Below are 17,020 nucleotides of genomic sequence, written 5' to 3' on the forward strand. Positions count from 1 at the left end.
TCGGACATAGCACCTGCGATTCTGACTATGTGGGTTCTAGCTCTGAGCCAGTTTGCAACCCATCTTGTGATATAGGGGTTGATATTTAAGCTGGTAAGCTTATTTATGATGCCCGAGTGGGGTATTGTGTCGAAGGCTTTTGCAAGGTCCACGTAGGCTGTGTGGACTACCTTTCCCTCATCTATGGCTTTGGTAACTGTTTCAAAGAAATCAACTAGATTTAAGAGGCAAGATCTGCCCTTAACAAAGGCGAATTGGGTAGGGTTCATTGTCTGGAGGCTCCCAATGTCTTTGTTTATAATTTCCATGATAATACGCTCCATAGCTTTACAGACCAGACTAGTCAGGCTTATGGGGCAATTAGTTTCCGGGGTCCGTTGTGGCACCACCTTTGTGGAGTGGGACCACTGTAGCTGTACGCCATTCTTTGGGTACATATCCTGTAGTAAGGCTAAGTTTGAACAGTGACTTAATGTGAGGGTTCAGTTCTTCTTGGAGCTCGTGAGACACAGCCTGGGACACCGTCCAATCCCATAGATGCTGTGTTTTTTGCTTTGGAGAGGGCAGCTTTCACCTGTGTATCTGTGATGTCAGGGAGGTTACATTCAGTTGGGATAGGCATTTGCTCCTTTGGGGGGGAAGGGGGGGTTTGCGTTGAATCTGTCTGCCAGAATGTTGGCTATGTATGTAGGTTTGGTATATTTTGTACCATTATGCAACAATTCAGAGCATATCTGGGAGTTTCCGCCCATGTTCCTGACATAACTAAAGAAGGCCTTGTGATTACCTTTAGCGTCTAGGGCAATTTTTCTTTCGAAACTGGCCTTTGATGATTTTATGAGGGATCGAAGTTTCTTGCTAATACTGATCAGAGATGCCATCCCTTTTTGGGATTTTGCTCCGTCATGTAGTAGCTTCCTCCTTCTCTTGTATAGCTTATTTATGGCCGGGGTCTACCAGACCAGTCTCCTGTTTTTGGAGGAGTGAGTCTTGGTTTTATTTGGGATAGCACGATCCATGCATTCCTGCAGGTGCTCATAGAATGCATTTGTAAAGGATTCTGTGGATTGGGCTGTATTATCCTCTGGCCCAGGGGCTTTGAAGGATTCCACCTCAGTCTTGAGAAGTGCAAAGTTGGCTTTTGAGAAATTCTTTACAGTGATTTCCTTGGCTGGGGTGGGGACGGGATATGGATGTACAGGGAAATTTGTTTATGGTCTGATCTTACCAATGAGGGGTTTACCTCTGGTGTGGAACATAGAGTCCCCATGTTGGTGATGACCAGGTCCAATATGTTGTTCCCTCTTGTGGGAGTGGTGACCAGTTGTTCCATTGCGTTAGAGTTTATAAATTCAAGGAACCGTTGGGCGAGGGTGTTTGGGCTTGAGTAGTTTTCCCAGTCAATGTTTGGGTAGTTGAAGTCACCCAATAACAGTGTTTGGAGAGACCTTCATATTCTCCAGTGTTCTCAGGAATGCCAAGTGGGGTTCCTGTACTAGGGAGGGTGTTCTGTAGCAGGCTACAAACTGAAAGGCAGTTTTGCCCGCTGTTAGCTGCACATGGATGGTTTCCGATGCTTCATGCAGTGCCACTAACCTGGAGGTGTAGGTATCTTTGATAAATATAGATACTCCCCTCCTTTTGTGCTTCGGTCCGAGTTTTGGGGCCGAAACGCATGGTATGAGTTATAACCTGGTAGTGCTGGGGTGCTCTCAGGAGCCTTGAACCAGGTTTCTGTTACTGCACAGACTTTGATTTTCTCCATACTGAGGAGAGCCTCGAGTGCGTGCATCTTGAGGTTTAGACTTCTGGCACTGAGGAGCATTACCTTTAGTTTTTTTATCCTTGGGTTGTCTATGGAGGTGGGTTTGTCCTTTGAGCCTTGCCTAAAAAAGGCACTATGGGGGTGGCAAGAGCCTTGGCCAGTATACGAACGCCTAAGGGTGACAGGTGCAAGTCGTCCCTAGCGAAGCAACATGGCTTGTCGAGCATGTCATCCCAGGCTGACAGACACTGGATCCCCTTTGAATGACACCAATACTTTAGCCAATTGTTGAAACTGATCATTTTGTCTTTATACTGTGGCATCATTCTTGGTGAGGGCAAGATGCTACTCAAGGTCAGGATCATACCAGCCTGGGCTACATGGTCAGAGAGCTCCTCTATGTCTCTTTTCATGTAGTCCAGGGAGGTATGTCTCAGGTCATTCACACCAGCATGGACAATGACGGAGTCATACTTGTACTTGCTTTAGAGTGACCTGAGTGCTTGCGTTATGTGGTGGATCCTGGAACCCGACAGGCAGCTTACAGTGACCTTCTCCTTGTTCAGTCTGGTGAGCAGGACGTCAGTGTGCTGGGCAACAGAGTCCCCTATAACAAGTGTATTTGGTGTGTTGTTTGACCTTATGGGCTGTGACTGTGAGGCACACTGATTTTTGTGAGATATGCGATTCATGGGTATTGTTGAGGGGTGGCTGTTGCTTGGATATCTGCTTAGGAGGTCTTTGCTGTTTAGGCAGATTTTTATTTAGAGCCTCCGAGTATGTTTTTGTGTGTTTATGTGTTGGGTATGCAGATGCAATAGGTCTGTGTGAGACTGGATTTGTGGTGTGGGTGGTTACCTTTTCCTCCTGACTGACTGTGCCAGTCTTGGGTTGAGAGAGCTCTGCCTCCAGTTTGGCTGTGTAACTGCATCTCTCACATGTATTAGAGTTTGTTGGAAGGAGGAGAGGGTTGTCTGTGTACATAAGGCAATTGTAACATTGCCTCAAAATTCCCAGATTCACCAGCTGGACTGGAGAGTAACCTTGAAACTGACCCTTGGACATACCAGATTAGTATAGGGAACTGTTTTTTTACTGATCAGATTAGGGAAGGGAACTGATTTTTCACTTGATCAGGAAGGACCAATCGGGAGCCTAATACTTATGAGAAGTCAAGGATGGTGTAGTGCTTTAGTTAGTTAGCGTTTCCTTATAACAGCTGAGCAAGTGCAGGGCTTTAGAAAGCCGAATAGAGTGATTACTTTGAGAGTTTGCACAGTTCTAAGGGAAAAAGTAAAGAGCAGACTTTGTGGAGCCTGAAATAGTTTAAACCTGTTTAGGCGGCGCTGCCTGACGCTGCTCAGTGCGCAAAAACGCGCAAAAAGAGAGTTGTACGGTTTTAAGAGAGAGGGAGATCAAGGAGTTTAGAATTGACCCAAAATGGCCAATAAAACTAGAGCTTCTAGGCAGTAACCACTCCTCCAGGGACAGGCAGACTGTTCAGTGTTAACCACTCCCACTGGTAAACACAGAGACTTCCCTTTAGCCCAAGCGAGCACTGGCCTTCTAGAAACTTCCAAACAGTTCAAAACAGCAAATCTGTAACTGAACTTTCTTAACTTTCAGAAAGTGGGAAAAAAAGCAAGATTTTTTTTTTTTTCTTTTTGTTGTAGTTTAAAGGTAGCAGAGATACACAAGCAGCAAAATAATCACAACAGTGCAATAAATGACCCCACACTTGAGTGCTAGGCCAAAATCAGGTAAAATGCATTTTTTAGAGAAAAAAACGATTTTAAATTAAGTACAACAGGGAAATGCAGTAAACAGGCTCTAGATGTGTTCCAAGTACTGTTACTGTTACAGATATAAACTTTAGCAAGCTGGAAAATGCCAAAAAGTAGGCGGCAAAGCAGTAAAACTTAACAAAAAAATCAGAAGAAAATACTTAAAATCACAAAAGTGGCTCCTTTTCTTCTCTCAGCGTTTTCTCCCCTTGGTAGGTGCTTCAGCAACAACTAGCAAGCCTGAAAAGATGCCAAAACCACGACGCAGCCGGGTTTTAAGAGAGACGGATCAAGGAGTTTAGAATTGACCCAAAATGGCCAATAGAACTACAGCTTCTAGGTAGTAACCTGGAGCTTGGACACACTTGGACAGACTGCTGAAGGGGTTGTTGGGGGAAATGTTTTATTTATGTGCTTCTGCATACTTGGACATACTACTGAAGGGGTCACTGGGGGAAATTTTTCATTCTGGTGCTCGTACATACTTGAACATACTACTGATGGGGATCATTGGGGAAGTACTGCATCTTGGTGCTTGCTCATACTTGGACATACTACTGAAGGAGTCTTCATAGGAGGTTACTAGGCTATTGGTCCTGAGGCCCTTATAAGCCTAGCCAAGAGTTTAGCCCATGTTTAGACAAGTCAGCACCCAAAGCCCCGTCCAGCAGGGATACATGTGGAATTCCCAGGTGTATATTTTCTGTTTCCCTTCCAGTTATCCAGGTTGCACTTAAAAAGGGATAATGAGATCCTCAGAGGGAGTCTCTATTCCACTAATGGGGGAGTCTCTGGGACAGTGAAACAAAACAAAATTTCTTACCGATTTAACTGATGTTGCTAATATCCACAGAACATAAAAACAGATCAACATCAAAACCATGAAACTCAAATAAATCCCATGTGTTTATTCTCAGCAAGTAAAAAATGAAGTACTTGCTTTCACAGACTTCAGTCCGCTTCCTCAGACTACAATGCACTGACTTAAAACCTGCCCTTTTTTATGTACAGACTTACTGGTAACACTAATTAACAAGAATCAGCTTCTTAAAGTGAACCATGTTTATTTTATACAGTTATGTAAATATGTAAGCTCAGGTTTCAGTGAATACACTTCATTACGACCAGGCGGCATAACAGCCCTAAAAAATAAAATCCATTTATTTTCACAGCTTTCAGTTTTATTTGGGAGATCTCCCCCTCTTCTACTATTATAAACATGTTCTAAAATACAAAATTTAAAAAGATGTTGTGTATCACCATTCTCTTGTATATGCCTATATAAAGAATTAGTTTGACCTTTTCTCTTTTTCTGACATATGCCCACTAATACGATTCTTTAATATCCAATTAGTCTTGCCTATATAAAATGAGGTGCATTGTGTGCACCTGGCCATGTACACAAGGTGTTTAGTGTTACAATTATCTGTGGCTTGTAAGTAAAAATGTATTCCTAACAGGGTCAATAAAACTTAGATCAGTAAATATATGTCTACACAGGGAACATCAATTACATTTTTGGTTCCCCTTTTACCACTGTAATTTTTATTAAAAATCAGTTCTTTGTAGCATAGTTTATTTTTTTTAGATTTGTGCTCCTCCTATGTGTAGAGGGGTCTGTTCTTAATGACTTCCCTCAACTCGTGGACTTGTGAAAGTACAGGCCAATAATTTTGGACAATCTGTTTGATGGCAGGGGTATTCTGATCATAGGTTAAAACTTACCTACAGCCATGATGAATATTATCTTTAACAATTCGACTGTTCCCTCTGTATATATGCGTATTTGAATAAATAGGAACATATGTTGAATCCCTAGCAGCCAGTACTTGTTGTTTCATACTCTGCTTTTCTTCTGCAATAGCCTCTTTTTTCAAAGTGGGTGGTCATTTGTTCCAACTGTAGGTTTAACTGATCAGTTTGTGTTCAACCTACTAGTCCTAGCCATCTGATTGAGCATGATGTTAATCAAATATATATGTGGGGTGGATACTATCCCTAGATAAGGATGCACATCTTTTAACAGTTTTTTTTGTACAACATGGTGTCCAACTTCCCTGTTACACAAGTGATGTCCAAAAAATCAATGCTGTGATACTGAATATTTTTCTTGAATTTCAAAAACGGTGTGGTAGTGTGTAGACATGCTATAAATTCATTTAATTCTATTAGCGAACCATCCCATATAAAAGAGAGTCTACGAATCTTTTAAAAAAACTACTTTATCTTTGTAGTTATTCTCTTGATTTTTAAATATTGCTGTCATTTCCCAATGTTTTAAAACAATATTAGCGTACGTGTTTGTTAAAGGGGTGCCAATGGCTACCCATGTTTGTTGCTTATAGTACCTGTCAAGGAATAAAAAAACATTTTCCAAGACTAAATTTAATAAATCCCAAATTAAAATTTATATTCACATTACTTAGTTGAGGTTGATTGTTTACATACTGTCTTAACATTTCAATACCTATATGATTAGGAATGCAGGTAAATAAATAATCAACATCAAGGGTGACCAGGTAACAGGTTAAGGCTGAATGATTTTCTGACCACTTATATAGAAGAAAACTCAACTTAAATTCCCAACAGTAGAGGTGCCAGGACTGATTCCTGTAGAACACCACTGGTTACAGGTCTGCTGTTGGAAGTGGATTCCCCTATTTTGACTACATGGGTTCTTTCAGCGAGCCAGTTAGTGACCCATCAAATGATATAAGGGTCGATACCTAGCTGGGTGAGTTTGTCAATGATGCCTGAGTTGGGGGTGGTAGTGTCAAAAGTCTTGGCTAACTCTAGGAAGGCTGTATGCATAGATTTACAGACTTACCCTTCGTTCAAGGCCTTGATGACTGCCTCAAAGAAGGCCACGAGGTTTAACAGGCATGATCTCCCTCTGACAAATCCTAATTGAGTAGGGTCAAGTGTTTTGATATTACCTATATCTTTGATAAGGTCCACGATGGCTCACTCCATGGCCTTGCAGATAAGACTAGTCAGGCTAATAGGTCTATAGTTCCCGGAGTCAGTGGAAGCACCACATTTGTGCAATGGCATAATGGTGGCCATTTTCCATTCAGCTAGGATGAAGCAGGTGCTCAGACTATGAAAAGCATACCAAAAGGTGTTGCAATTTCTTGTTGGAGCCCATTTAGGATGCAGCCTGGAGGTTATCAAGTCTCACAGATGCTATGTTTTTGGCCTCAGAGAGGGCTTGTTTTGGTCTTATCAGGTACGGCCACAGTTATAGTTCCATCTGAGGGGCGAGGTGCAGTGAAGCTATTTATACCATCCTGTAAGAGGTTAAATTCTGCTTTGGAGTTGCTGGGGAGGGTCATGAAACTGATTAGTGGTCAGATCTCAACAGGGAAGACGTCACAGTAGGGGTGCTACTATGGTCCCCCATACTGGTAAGCACCAGATCCAGGATCTATAGAAGCCTAGACAGGAATTCCTATGAAGTGATTTTTATCCCGTGTAATGACCCCTTTCTTATAACTTATAGCAGGCAGAACATGTACATGTAAACCCCTTCCCACATGCGGCAAGGTCTCTATTACTTGGAAGAATTTGCAGCTTCTGATCCATTCATCCTAATTTTAATTGACAGGAGGCATAGCAGCTCTTTGTTTTAAGTGAAGATGAATAAGATTCTTGCAAGCTGTAATTCTATGTGCTACAAATCTGTCTTTTAAACACATTTTTTTTTTATTTGTGAGCATAGTACGTTTATGTGAGCATTCAACTTGCAAATGTACAACAATCTTTGAGACATAAACCCTTAGCACTATATCTGAACACTAAGAAATAAATGCTAATGCAAAATTCTCAAAGTACTGCATCCAGTGGAGCACAGCTGATGACGTCTTTTGGAGGAGATGGATCCATCCACTCTAAATTCTTGGATTCTTAAGTGTGGTCCATTTTTCAATCCATCAGTTGAGTAAGACAGCTAGGAGAGTGTTGCATGTTACTGTACACCTTAGCAAGACTTTGGTACAGTGTTTTTATGATTTTCGCTTATCTATCAGTAACTTTCTTGAAGAACTCAAACATTTTAAGAGGGCAGTACTTGACCTTAATAGAATATAATTAGAAGTTATGTACTCACCATAACGTTCCATCTGAGTAGGTGTATTCATTTGTCTGCAACCTGTGGGTTATGGATCCGATATCGGATCCGAACCGGCATGGTTTTCCAGCTATGGATCCAAGCTCTCAGCTCCTCCCCTCACCCATAATGCCCTGCTCTACCCTCATGACCTCAGATCGAGTTTGCCAAAGCAACAATACCCTAAAAAGGGTAACAAAGAATATGCAGGAAACTGAAAGGCCAGGGGATAGGAGGCGGGATGGTTGCAGACAAATGAATACACCTACTCAGATGGAACGTTATGGTGAGTACATAACTTCTAAATCTGAAGTAGGATATTCATTTGTCTGCAACCTGTGGGACAGAGTCCCCAGCTACCTGAATCTTGGGCCATCATGGAAGGATATTCCGAGCACCTGAGCCAAAGGATGCTCTACCCCTAGATGCAAGATCCAACTTATAGTGGGAAATAAATGTATGAGATGAAGCCCACGTGGCTGCTGCACAAATATCATCTAGAGGAATCCTAGCCTTGAAGGCTGCCGAGGTAGATACTGACCGGGTTGAATGGGCATGAACACCCCGGTGCGGGCCTTCCTGACGCTTGATAAGCCAATAAAATGCACTGTGAAATCCAGCGGGACAGAGAAACTTTAGAGATTGGCTTGCCCAAATTGAATTTTGCAAAGGAAATAAACAGCTGGTCGGATTGCCTATGACCAGCTGTCCTGTTGATAAAATCTAAGTTGCCTGTGAACATCTAGTGAATGTAGCTTATATTCACCTTTGTTTTCATATTTAGGGAAGAAAACAGGGAGGTTAATGGATTGATTGATGTTTGCTTCAGAAGCGATTTTAGGAAGGAAGGACGGGTTGGTCCTGAGGGAGACACGGTCCGGATGAAATACCAAGTAAGGAGGTTTAGCTGATAAAGCTTGAAGTTCAGAAACTCTCTTGGCTGATGTAATGGCTACCAAAAAGGCTGTCTTGTAGGACAAGAATTTGAGATCCACCGTAGCCGCGGGCTCGAAAGGAGGAGCGGTCAAGGCCTGCAGGACCAAAGAAAGGTCCCAAGGAGGAACTGCTTGTTTTATAGGGGGCCTGAGAAGAAAAGTACCTTTAAGAAATGTCTTACACAATTTGGCTGACATAAGAGGATTAGAATCTTGGCCAATGTGATAGTGAGAAATTGCCGCCAGTTGAAATTTGACTGTGGAACTGCTGGCACCATCGTTAAAGAGAGAGGTTAGAAAGTCAAGCACTAAAGGGAGAGGAACCGTGAAGGGATTCAGGCCTTGCCGCTCCGCCCACACAGGGAAGCGTTGCCATTTGCTTCGTAAACCTTTCTAGTGGATGGTTTATGAGCCGCCACCAAAATAGCCTTTACAGGTGAAGAAATACCGGAGTCCTTATCAAGAGTGGAACTGGAGCAGCCAAGCGGTCAGCTTCAGGTTGTCCAGGTTCGGAGGAGGAATGCAGGATGGATGGGATATCAGATCCGGGATGGGATCTAGAATCCAAGGAGGATTCACCGAGTGAGACCTTAGGAAGGGGAACCAGATCTGTCGAGGCCAGAATGGAGCAATGAGAATCATTCTGCAACCCACCGAGAGGCTTTCTGAAGAACTTGCAGCATCAGAGGCAAGGGTGGATAGGCATACAGAAGACCGGGTGGCCAAGCATGCACCAGAGCGTCTCTTGGGGTACCTCCGGGAGGAGGTATTAGAGCGAAAAAACTGTCGCACTTGGTGTTTGAGGGAGAAGCAAAAGATCGCATGAAGGGTTCCCCACCGTGCGAATATGCGTTCGCTACTTGACAATTGAGAGACCACTCGTAAGGGGTCAGAATGGTGCGACTGAGCTTGTCCGCTAGGATGTTGGACCGACCGGAATGTGCGTTGCTAGAAAGCGATTGGTGGAGATTGCCCATTCCCAAACTCTCATGGCCTCGACAAAGAGGGTAAGACCTTGTTCCCCTTGCTTGTTGATGTACCAGACAACAGACATGTTGTTCGATTAAATCGCAATTGTACCCAAAGGAAGAAATTCCTGAAGTGCTAGCAACGCTAAGAGCACTGCTCTCATCTCTAGAACATTGATATGCAGTAAGGTCTCTGAATCGTTCCACGTGCCTTGGACTGTCCGCCCATAAAGTGCCCCCACCAGGCGGGGAGGCGTCCGTGGTCACCGTGGCGAGAGGAGAAGCACAAAATGGGCGACCTTTGTGGAGATCCGGGGAGTGGAGCCACCACAAGAGGGACCGTTTGCAAGCCTTGCTGATCGCTATGGGATGATGCATGGGAAGAGCAAGGTATGACCACTGTACTAAGAGCGTCCACTGTAGAATGCGCATATTGAGCCTGGCAAGAGGAAGAAGTGCTATAGCCGAAGCCATGGACCCTAGAGCCCTCAGGACCAACTCCGCTGGAACAGAACTTGAATGGAGAATGGCCCGCACCTGGAGCTGCAGATTTAGAACTCTGTCCGCAGTGAGGAAGGCTCGTAAACTCCTTGTGTCTAGTCTGGCCCCTATGAAATCTAAGAGCTGTGTGGGCGCCAGGTTGGACTTTTTTGTATTTATTGTGATGCCCAGAAATGGAGCAAGATGGAGAAAGGAGTCTCGCCAAGAGAAGTAGATGCCTTGTTGGGGCGGTAAAGCCAGTCGTCCAGGTAGGGAAAGACCTGCACCCCTGAAGCCTCAGGTGGGCCGCTACCACTGCTAGTACTTTGGTGAACACCCTGGGGCTGTGGTGAGACCAAAGGGAAGGACCCGAACTGGTAGTGACTGGCTCCCAGCCGGAAGCGGAGAAACCTCCTGGGCGCCTGTCCATCAGGATGTGGTAGTCTGGCGTCCTTGAGATCTATCGAGCACATCCAGTGATTTTCTCCCAGAAGGGGAGAATAGATTGCAGAGTGACCATTCGAATTTTTCTTTGGGGACTGCCAGATTCAAGAGAGAGGTCTAGGATTGGTCTTAGTTCCCCGTCTTTTGGCACTAAAAAGAATCTGGAGTAGAACCCTGATCCGATCTGGTCTGGGGACGGGCTGGATGGCTCTTTTCTTTAGCAGATGGCCAATTTCTGCCAAAGCGGCCTCCCTTTGACCGGGTGGGACGTCTGGGAGGGACTTCAATTTTGGAAGGTGAAGGAAAGGAATGCGATATCCCTGGATATGATTTGGAGAACCCAGCGGTCCGATGTTATGGCCTCCCATGCCGCTAGGTGCCCAGAAAAACACCCCCCGACTGCCCCCAGGGAAGAGCAGGCGGGCAACCCCTCAGGGTTGCTGCGGGCCGTTCAGAGAAAGGTTCCCTGGACCCGAAGTTTCTGGGAGCCCTCTGCCTCTAGGCGGCGTCCTCCCTGTCCTCCTCTGCCACGGAAGGACTGGTTGTCCGGAGCAGGCTGGGACTGCTGCGACTTCGGAACCACATCTTCTTCTGACCCTTTTGGTTCCTAGAATAGGGCCTCTGGGGTGCAGAGAAGCGGATTCACGGCAGACAGCGTCTTCCGTCCTTCTCGCTCTGGGTCAGCGTCTCATGAGCGGTCTTGCCAAACAGAGCAGAACCATCAAAGGCGTTAACGGCGCCTTGAAGGGCTCAGAAAAATCGCAGTGACGGAGCCAGGCCTGGCGTCTAGTGACCAGTCCTGTCCCGCAGCTCTAGCGCCCTCCGTTGCATGGGAGAGTAGCCGCATAGAAGTATTCGTAACTGACCTAAGAGTGGCCACGGGTGGAGTGCAGAACTCTGTCCTCCTCCGAAATGGACTCAGGGGATGCAGCGTATTCCTTAATAAGGTCTCGCTGCATCCGAATAACATGTGCCAAATAGTTCAGCGCCCTTACCGAGAAGGTCGCCGAACTGAACATCCGCTTCCCAAGCGGTCCATCATCCGAGACTCCTTGCTCGGTGGGTGGACTGAGGGACTCTCCTGAGCTAGTTCCCTCTTTGTGGCGCCGCCATCAACATGGCATCTACAGGAGGCCCCTTACTCCAATGGGTCCGGTCGGATGGCGGACTAAGGATCCTATCCGGTCTTTGGGAATTGGCTCCACGGTGTCCGGTTCCTTCCACGCCCTGGTGGTAATAAGGTCCACCAGGGGTCGGCAGGGGACACCCAAGAGGTAGACGGCCCGTTTCAAATGCCTCCAAGAACACGGACTCGTCCGAGGAAGACTTGGGGCAGACCACCCCTTATACGGAGCATTTCCATGATGTCTCCAAAGGAGACATCCTCGGGGTGACCGTGGGGAGCCTTCCCTTCCTCCAAGTCCGTGTCTTCTGTGAGAGACTCGGGAGTCAATGTGCCTCCTTTTGCACATATGCTTGCGAGGGCCTCCTCTGGGGGCTGTCAGAGGAGTCCTCATAAGCAGCAATTTGCTCCATAGGAGCAACTTGGGGCACAGAAGCGGGCTGTCCCAGGGCCGGATGGTGGAAGCCTGGCCCAGTGCAGAGGGAGCGGGCGGAGCGAAGCAAGTGCGGGGTCCGGAGACCCTCAACAGAGCCCTCTCCACTACATCAAAGGCCGAAGGGAGCCGACCTCGACCAACGGATCCGACAATGGCTCCCTCGGATCCGAAGAGTGGATCGGAGCCGGCGCGAAGCTCGGATCCGGGACAGTGCGCTCCGACACAGACGGCGCCGAAGCACTGATCCCCGGATCCGGCTCGGATCCAGGCTCCGAGATCGGGTCCGGCACTCGAGGGCAGGGTCGGGTCCGGTACCAAGTACTATCGGCTCGAAGCTGCTCGGCTCCAGCTGCTCGAACCCGGATAGCGGGTCGGAGAAGGAGCAATAGGCTTAAAAGGGTGTTGAGCTCCCCGGAGGAGGCAAGGGCACTCCCATCTGCATCTGGGCCTGGATGAACCTTCTCATCATCCGGTCCAGATCAGCATCAGAAAGGCTATGGGTAGATCTCGAAGAGGCTACCGAGGTAGGCCTGGAGTGCCTCCTCGGTAGCCTCGACGGAGATCGGGTCTCCTCCTCCTCAGGACCCGGTGAAAAGCACACAGGGGACGGAGCCGAGAAGGAGGAGACCGAACCGACGGAGCCGGGGAGAAGCCAGCAGCTGGGCGGGCCGAAACAGAAGTCTCGGCCCGCCCGCTTGGTGCTTCTCCTCCGTCCTTAGCAGCATCCCTCTCCTCTCCAGAAGCGGGAGTTTGAGTCCCAGGAGCAGGAGGGGTGCCACAGGGAACAACTGCAGCCACAGTAGTCCCGAAGGAGCGGAGGCGGGCGAGTCTGGCGGTAAAGACCCGCCAAGACCAGCTTGGACCTCCGCTCCTCAGTGCCCTGGGGTTGAACCCTGCACAAATGGAACAACCAGATGTGAGGTGTTCAACCCAGACACTTAACACACCGAGTGTGGCCATCAGCCGGTGAGCTTATGGCCACACTCGAGCATTCGAAAAGATAGATTTAGGCTGGTCAGCCATAATCTATAACACACTAAAAGTTACAGAAAGTAACTTAAAACAAAAAGACACACAGGCCTACACACACACTCTAACAGCGAGGGAGGGAATAAAATTACTTACTTTAACTCAAAATAAACTCAAAATACACTTATAAGAAAGGGAAACCTAAACTTTCACACAAATTCACTCAAAAAACCAAAAAATTCTCTGATTTTAACAAGAAATAGAGTTCACTTAGCTGAGAGCTATGTACCCAAATCCAGTCACCAGCGCGGCAAACGAGATCTGAGGTCATGAGGGTAGAGCAGGGCATTATGGGTGAGGGGAGGAGCTGAGAGCTTGGATCCATAGCTGGAAAACCATGCCGGTTCGGATCCGATATCGGATCCATAACCCACAGGTTGCAGACAAATGAATATCCTACTTCAGATCTGTAGTTTGACAATGTAGACCTTGTCTACTAATTCCATAATGATCCTTTGTATAACCTTGCAGATAAGGCTGTTCAGATTTGTCAGTCTACATTTACTAGGTTCAGCTGACGGCTTATATACACATACATATATATAGATATATATATATATATATATAGCTATATACACACACATATCTATATATACACATACACGATCCTTTGTATAACCTTGCAGATAAGGCTGTTCAGATATGTCAGTCTACATTTACTAGGTTTAGCTGACGCCTTATATACACATACATACATATATATATATATATATATATATATATATATACATACATATATACATATATATATATATATATATACACACACATATATATATATATATATATATATATATATATATCAGTACAGATATATATATATATAAAATCTATAGCTATATACACGCACATTATATATATATATATATATATATATATATATACATATGGGTCCCCTTGACTTGATCGACACACCAAAACACCGACGCTAAGAAGACCGACTCGAGAAGACAGACGAGACAGATGATCGACAAGGTGAAATCCCGACAGCTGAAACACCGGCATGGGCAACGTGTGAGCGCGAGTCGGTAAGTGTGCGATAGTGAGGGATTTAGCGTTAGGGAGTGGACAGGTAAGTGTGATATAGTGTGGGATTTAGGGTTAGGGTGCGGGAAAGGTGAGTGTGCGGTAGTGTCAGACTTATGGTGCGGGTAAGGTAAGTGTGCGATAGTGACGGACTTTAGGTGTTGTGGCGGGTTAAGTGAGTTAGGGTTAGGGTGCGGGTAGGCTAAGTGTGCAATAGTGATGGAATGTAGGTGTAGTGGCGGGTTAAGTGAGTTAGGGTTAGGGTGCGGGTAGGGTAAGTGTGCGGTAGTGTCGGACCTTAGGGTTATGGTTAGTGCATTTATAGTTGTGTGTAATGTGTAGTTTACGTTTTGTGTGTCGGTGTATTGAGTGTCGGGTTTGTGACGTGTTGGTGTTGTGATAGGGATCCATATATATATATATATATATATATATATATATATATATATATATATATATATATATATATACACCTATATCTATATATACCTTTGAACTGCCCAGGATTTGCTATGCGCAGGATTTGACATTGTATTTTTGCCATGTTCTTGTAAATATTCATAAATTCCAGATAAATAAATGATGCTTGCAATCATTCAGTAATGCCACACATTAGACTTTGAAACTTACTATTGGTAAGATTGATGTTGATTAAATACACTTGTTAAATGTATATTTCATATTGGAACCAGAGCAAAAATACATTTTTCACTTCCACATGACCCATTCTCATGATGGCCTTTCTTTCCTTTGATGTAAGATGCAGGATAAGGCGTCAGAAAGCACAATTAGAACACCCATGGGGGGGGGGGTCATGGCTACCAACCCATTACTCTTTGACAAACATGTTCATCCACTGTCTGTTTCAAAAATCAAGCAAACTCATTTACATAGGGGTCCCTATGTCTGCAGTTGCCTTTCAATTGGAATAACATTCCTTTGGATGTCTCTACCTTTCTATCACATGCAATGAGGGTCATTGTTATTTAGTCTTTTGGACGTATGCCTTTTGTTTTGTCCTTTGAATTAATGACTTGTGTTTTGCCGTCTTTTAATTTAATTTACATCAATTTCCTTTAGACATAATGTCTGCAATTGTCTTGTGTTGATTTTTCCATTTTTAATTTGAATACAGAGAGCACATCTGCTTTCAGTAACTGTCACCTCCACAGGGTGTAATCCCATTGTACTCCACTGCCTTTGGATATGCACATGCTCACTCCAAGCATCTTTGTCACCTGACTATTTAGTACTGCATTTTTGATAAATGAGTCCTGGACAAAGTACAGTTTTGTACCTACCATAAATGTAGATGTTCGAAGATCCACATTGCTGCAGTCCTTACACTTGGGTAGTCCGCTGTCCTCGGTCGGCCCGAATATCAAAGTATTAGGCTGACGTTGGTCAAGGCGCTTAAGACTGACATCAGGACGTCAGGGTACAAATGCGCATGACCGACGTCATATCCTCAGTCTTTTCTTGCCCCAGATGTCAGAAAACCCTAAGAAGAAAGGTCAAAACCAAAAGACAGCAAAAACCAACCAACCACCCTTGCACTAATTATATGTACAATATATACAATATACACAATATTTACAACCCAACCCACACAACCGCCTCTAACTACAGAGGGGAAGGAGGGAGGGTAAATTGGACTGCAGCAATGTGGATCTTCGAACATCTACATTTATGGTAGGTACAAAACTGTACTATGTTCTTCATCTCACATTGCTGCAGTCCTTACACTTGGGTAGAATCCCAAAGCAGAGGTAAGGGAGGATGGCAAAACTATAAGGTAGCAGGAGCTGCCAAAATGCCCTGTAAAATTGCAGTGGCAAAACCAGCCCTAGATTTAGAGTAAAGTGGAAGGTGATAATGCTTAGAGAAAGTATGCACTGAACTCCAAGTAGCTGCCTCCAAAATATCTTTAGTTGCCACCCCCCTTAAAAAAGCTGTAGAAGTGGCAGTAGCCCTAGTGGAATGAGGCCTAATCCCAGCTGGACTCTCCTTACCATGATGGGAATAACAGAAAGCAATGCAAAACCCAATCCACTTAGAAATAGTTTGTTTTGACACAGGCTTGCCCTGAGAACTCAAAGCAAATGAAACAAATAACTGCTGAGACTGCCTGAACCCTTTAGTTCTGCTCAAATAATATCGCAACTGCCTGTGTACATCTAAAGTGTGCAAAATCTTTTCCCCTTTATTTTGGGGATTTGCATAGAAAGTAGGCAAATGAATAGTTTGGTTTAAAGCCACACTAGAAACCACTTTAGGCATAAAGGAAGGATTAGTAATGCAAAGATACTCTATCCTTATGGAAAATTAAGAAAGGCTCAACCGCCATAAGGGCCTGTAATTCAGAAACCCTTCTTGCAGAAGTAATGGCCAACAAAAAAGCAGTCTTCCATGATAAATATTTAAACTCGGCAGTAGCTGCAGGCTCAAAAGGTTGTAGAGTGAGTTTCTCCAACACAAAATTGAGATCCCAAGCAGGAGTAGGAGCTCTACGTGGGGGTCTTATATTCTTTGCCCCTCTAAGGAATTGCTTGAACAAAGGATGAGAAAACAATGGTGGGTCACAATCATAGTGAGCAGAAATTGCTGCAGCATGAACCTTAATAGAAGAGAAGGACAAACCTTTGTCCAGTAACTCAGTAAGATATTGAAGAGCCACACTTAAATTAGGCTCAGAAACATCAAATTCCTTTGCAGTACTCCAAAATAAAAATCTCTTCCATTTATCTGCATACACTTTCCTTGTACTAGGCCTTCTGGCCTCCAAAATAACATTCAAAACTTGCTGTGGAAGCTGAGACCCTCCGGGTTCAAAACAGAATATGCCAGGCTGTTAGGTGAAGAGAGTGAAGTTTGACATTGAGTAAATGACTGTTCTCCTGAGACAGCAGGTGTGGAATCGAA

The 17,020-nt window shown here is 45.0% G+C and overlaps 1 protein-coding gene across 1 annotated transcript in view; it reads right to left on the reverse strand.

Annotated features, from left to right (window-relative positions):
• SNRNP48 (small nuclear ribonucleoprotein U11/U12 subunit 48) overlaps positions 1–17,020 on the reverse strand; it is a 693,998-nt gene that overhangs the window by 140,386 nt on the left and 536,592 nt on the right. The gene's annotated exons all lie outside the window — the stretch shown is intronic.

This window comes from Protopterus annectens, chromosome 14.part0 (genome assembly GCF_019279795.1).
Source record: "Protopterus annectens isolate FY-2018-M chromosome 14.part0, PAN1.0, whole genome shotgun sequence".
Lineage (NCBI taxonomy): Eukaryota > Metazoa > Chordata > Ceratodontiformes > Protopteridae > Protopterus > Protopterus annectens.